Source organism: Mirounga leonina, unplaced genomic scaffold, assembly GCF_011800145.1.
Source record: "Mirounga leonina isolate KUSES-001 unplaced genomic scaffold, KU_Mleo_1.0 Mir_151, whole genome shotgun sequence".
Classification (NCBI taxonomy): Eukaryota; Metazoa; Chordata; class Mammalia; order Carnivora; family Phocidae; genus Mirounga; species Mirounga leonina.
The window spans coordinates 51501592-51506917 of NW_023270377.1; the positions used below are offsets into that span (position 1 = coordinate 51501592).

The window sequence follows — 5326 nt, forward strand, 5'->3', positions numbered from 1 at the left end:
TGGTCTAGAAGTTGTAGAGTGTAGAAATTGTAGCAATTGTAGGCCCCAGGGTCTAGAAAGGTAGAGTGGTTCTGAAGTGGCAATTAGGAGACATCTAGTTCGGAGAACAATGCAGAATAAATCTGCTCCACACTCTTCTTATCTTTAAATGAAAGTTTTCCCATTCATTCACTCATTTGTCTTATGACATGGTTCCTACCACCTCAGTCACAAGTACCCAGAGTTCATTACAAAATGTGGCTTTAAATTTAATCATTCCAGTAATATATTCCATTAAAACATATGTAATATATATTTTTAAAGATTTTATTTATTTATTTGACAGAGACACAGTGAGAGAGGGAACACAAGCAGGGGGAGTGGGAGAGGGAGAAGCAGGCTTCCCGCGGAGCAGGGAGCCCAATGTGGGGCTCAATCCCAGGACCCTGGGATCATGACCTGAGCCAAAGGCAGACGCTTAACGACTGAGCCACCCAGGTGCCCCAAAACATATGTAATAGTTTAAAAACCCTGCCAATACTTTCCTTATAGATCTACTTCTTTAAAATGCAGAAGCCTGGGTATAGTCTGACCAAAATTTCCAGTTTGGAAATAATGTCACAATTTTTTTTCCTATACATGTTGGAAGGCAGCAAGACGCAGAGTTCTTATTCTTGCCTAAAACCTCTCATGCCAATTTATTTCAGCTTGCTTTTCTGACAACTGGCAGAAATGGCTTGCCTGTGAATTTTCTTTTAATGTATCAATGTCCAACAAAAATATCAACAGATTTAGGTTTCAAATAATGATCTCCTTTAACAGGCAGAAGTTAATACTTTTTTTTTTTAACTGGATTGGAAATATTTACTGTAATTCCATTTTTCTTTCATCAATTAAAAAGAATTCAGGGTTTTAGCCAAAGCAGGTTTTCAAGCATAACTTGTGTTTATGTTCCACTTAGTTCCACCCTTTGAGCAACAGCATATGAAAAACTGCTTCAAGTAATAGTTTTTCTGAGCCGAAACCTTATTTACTCCTTAACAACTTAAATAGACATAGTACATAAATATCTATATACACCCATGTGTAAATATGTATGTATATGTTTATGTTTTATATGAATACATACTTTTCTATCAATTTAAACTATAGATGGTTCATGATGTAATGCTTTAAATGTAGACCAAACCAACTGAAAATTTTAAGAATAATCTTATAATTTATATTTGGTTAATATTATATGAGTTTGTGTTTACTTTTGTCATATTCCAAAGTTGGGCTTTCTTGGATTTCCTTTACTTTTCTGTAAGTATACCAACCTCCTGTCTCCTTTCTTTCACTTAACCTATCTAAGGGTGAAAGAGTATATGTAATGATAGGCAGTTTAATTTCATTTCTATCTCTAGGTTTTACATAGGAGTCTGATATTATATACTGTCCTACCATAGGACTGTCTATTCTCACCCCAACTCAAAAGATAATGAAACCAATGCCAGGTTTCAAAGCCAAAGACAGGAACTTAGAGGGGAGCCTGGTGGCTCAGTTGTTAAGCGTCTGCCTTCTGCTCAGGTCATGATCTCAGGGTCCTGGAATCGAGCCTTGTATCAGGCTCCCTCCTCTGTGGGAAACCTGCTTCTCCCTCTCCCACTCCCCCTGCTTGTGTTCCCTCTCTCACTGTGTCTCTGTCAAATAAATAAATAAAATCTTAAAAAAAAAAGATAGGAATTTAGAAGAGTCAGTTTGCAAAGTCAAGAATAGGAACATTAAAGGCCAAAGTCAAAAGAAATATTTGAGGAAAACAAATAATCAAGAAATCTTAGAATAAGAGTTAAACTACTAATTTTTACAATTACTGAATTTAAGAATAGGTTGTATGCTTACATCATTTTATTGCCATACCTGAGCTTTGTGCAGTGGCAGTATCGTAGCCAATGAGGTTTAACCAAGGCGTGATTATTGTTAATTATTGCCATACCTGATATGCAGAAAACTCCCCTCTCCTCCAAAGAGATCTATGTTATAATTCCTGGAACCTATGAATATGTTACCTTACACGGCAAAAGGGATTTTAGATGTAATTAATGTATGAAATTTAAGATGGCAAGATTTTCCAGGACTATCCTGATGTGTCTAAGCTAATTACAAGGGTCCTTTAAAAAGAGGAAGGCAGGAGAGAGTCAGAGGAAGTTGGAAGTTGGAAGAACAGTCAAAGAAATGCAACACTACTGGCTTTGAAGATGAAGGGGGACCCTGAATAAAAAAAATGTTGACAGCCTCTAGAAGCTGGAAAAGAAAAAAAAAGATTCTCCCCTAGAGTTTCCAGAAAGGAATGCAGCCCTGTTGTTACCTTGATATTAATCCAGTGAGATGCATGGCAGACTTCTGACCTACAGAATTGTAAGATAATAAATTTGTATTGTTTGAGCTATAAAGTTTGTGATGATCTGTTACTGCAATAGAAATTCATCCATTATAGTTATCACAGTTATTTATATTCTACTGGTTTTGTTGTTCACTAATATTTTTTTAATACCTTGTTTCCCTATTCCTATGTTTTCTACTTTGGTTAAATCTTAATCTAGAAAACTAATTATATGAGAAAAAAATTTTTTTTCAATAAGGACGTATGTGGGATTTTCTAGATCCTTCCATCTATGAGCGTAACTTCTAATTACCCTTGCTCATACACAACAATTTGGCAGTATAGAATGCTTGGGTGACAATCTTTTATTCCCTTCACCCTCTAGATTTTTATTAATAAAATTTTCCTTTAGTTCTCTCTCTCTTTCTTTGCTAGACTATACTTTTTTTGTAGGAAATCTTTGTTTCCTATCTATGATTTTTCTCTTATATCTGTGCAGATCTTTTTGTATTTCTCCTCTCTAGATCTTTTGCCCTCTTCAGACACAAATCTTTGGGTTTTTTTTAAGATTTATTTATCTGAGAGAGAGAGAACACACGAGTGGGAGGGGGAGGGGCAGAGAAAGAGGGAGAGAGAATCTGAAACAGACTCCACACAGAGCAGAGCATGGAGCCTGATGTGGGGCTTGATCTCATGATCCTGAGATCATGACCTGAGCTGAAACCAAGAGTCAGACGCTTAACCAACTGCACCACCCAGGTGCCCCAGATACAAATTGTTTTTTAAGACATTTTTTCTTCTCATTACTTGCTTTCTCTATCTACTCCTTGGATGCCTATTATTTGTATGTTGCATCTCCCAGATCTGTTCTTCACATCTCTTATTCTTTCTCTCATTATTTTACTTCTTTTCCAAGATCTTGATTTAATTAACAGATTTAATTTTTAAAAATCTATTATGCTCTGCCTCCATAGCACTTTTTAATTTAAAAAACTTGTTATTTCTTTAAATGCATTTAGACCTTTCAGATCTTGGATTATCCTAATTTTATGTTTGTGTCCTCCAACTTTATAAGTATAGCATCCTTTACAGAACATGGGTTAGAGATTTTCCAAACTTTAGCTTTCTTCATTCTCTCATTTGCTCTGATTCCTCAGAGTAGATACAACCTCTTGAATTCAGTGATGTTCCTCTGTTTTCTCATCCTAAATTCAAATCCTAACTCTGCTTCTCTCTCGATGTAAGTTTGGGCAAGTTACTAGTTCTCCCCAAACTCAGATTGCTTATTTATAAAATATTCCTAAAAGATTCCTATAAGGCATCTACCTTAATAGAACTGTAATGATTAACTAAATACAAGAGAAAGCTTAACATAGTGCCATGTACATGGTAATTGCTCAGTGAGTGGTAGTTGCCATTATCATCATTGCTTTCATTGCCATCATAACCACCATCATTATCATCACTATAGAACAAGTTCTATTATTGTCTAGGCAGGAGCAGAGGTTGGTTTTGTAAGAGTGCTTGGATTCCTATTTTAGTCCGATAGATCTAGATAAAAGGAGAAAAAGAAAATTTAGATTTACAGTAGTGTTACTTTGCTATTTCAGAATTTCACTTTTCTGGGACCAGCCTGGATGGCACCTGAGGCTGAGCCAGCTGCAGCAGAAAGATTTATTTCTGGTTGAGGGTGCCTTTCCCTTTGATATGGCAGCCAGAAATTTGCCTGTTTCAACCTTCATTTCTCTCATGTACTTGTCTCTGCCTACATCCTCTTGATGAAAGGTGATCATAGCCATATGCCAGCTCTTTGCCTGACTCGGTAGCCCACATCAAAGGTGTTTGTATGGGGGTGGGATGGGGGAGTGAGCATCATCAAGGGTTCTCCAGATAATGTGGACACAGTCACATGGGTGTCTGTCTCCAATCTTTGCCCCTATGAGTTGGGGTAATTGTGTGGCAGTGGGGTGGGCTAGGATGGGGGTGGGAGGATGTTGAAATCTCTTGTACTTGCTTCTCCTGCAAGGCATAACTTCACAGGTAGGGATTTACAAACTGTCCTGCCCTTCATTAGATATATTCCTGTCTGCATTTACACTGCAGAAATCTCTCAAAGTTTTTGGACATGGATATCTCATTCTCCTAATTTTCACTTGCTTTCCCATTTTTATATTCTATTTTCCATTTCACTAGTCAACTGGGAGGGCAGGAGTTAGACATGATGCTCATATTAATGTTACAGAAAATCAACCATCAACTTATCTTGAGATAAGTTTTCTTTGTCAAGCTCATCTTATACTCAATAAAGGGTTCACTGTTTAAAAATCATAATAAGGTGAAAGATTTATTCGATCTGAAGAGAAACCAGAGTATAAATCTTTCACCTTATTATGATTTTTAAACATGATAATAAGGCAAAATTTCTTCTGATGCTTTCACATTATGACAAAGCTGTAAATGTGAATCTTTTTCCATTTTTTAAAGTCCTCAAATCTTATTTCTATTGCTTTAGAATCTATTTATGGTCCAGTAATTTCTAAAAATACTTTGCTCTATTAATTTAAAATGATCTAGCATTACTCTATTACAATAGCAATGAAAACTAAGCCAGGTTTTTATATCTATTGAATTTCTCATATTTTCAACTATAGCCCAATCCTCCTATAAAGCTGTTCAGCACCTTAGGTAGGTAGTTATGTATCGGGGAAATAGAGCCCCTCGATAATGTGAAGCAATCTAAAATGCACACAAAATACTTTCATGGAGATCTCCTTCCAACTGTGCTTAGACAGATGTTGAATATGTTTTCTGTTTTAAACACTGTTGGTGTGGTGTAGTCAACTCTTCCCTGTTTAGCTAAGAATGAAATAATCAGACTTTTAACTTTTTCCTTTTAAATCACTAGAGATAATTGTTTTGTGATGTGGAATTTTTATTTTAGATCATACATTAGTTTATAAGATTCAATCAATTTTTCAACATTTC

General features: G+C 35.9%; 1 non-coding gene across 1 annotated transcript; it reads left to right on the forward strand.

Moving 5' to 3' along the window:
- The first annotated feature begins 1881 nt into the window (after nucleotides 1-1881).
- Nucleotides 1882-2024, forward strand: LOC118012813. The gene has a single exon (XR_004679844.1). It is a non-coding gene; the product is annotated as a U4 spliceosomal RNA (small nuclear RNA).
- The last annotated feature ends 3302 nt before the right edge of the window (nucleotides 2025-5326 follow it).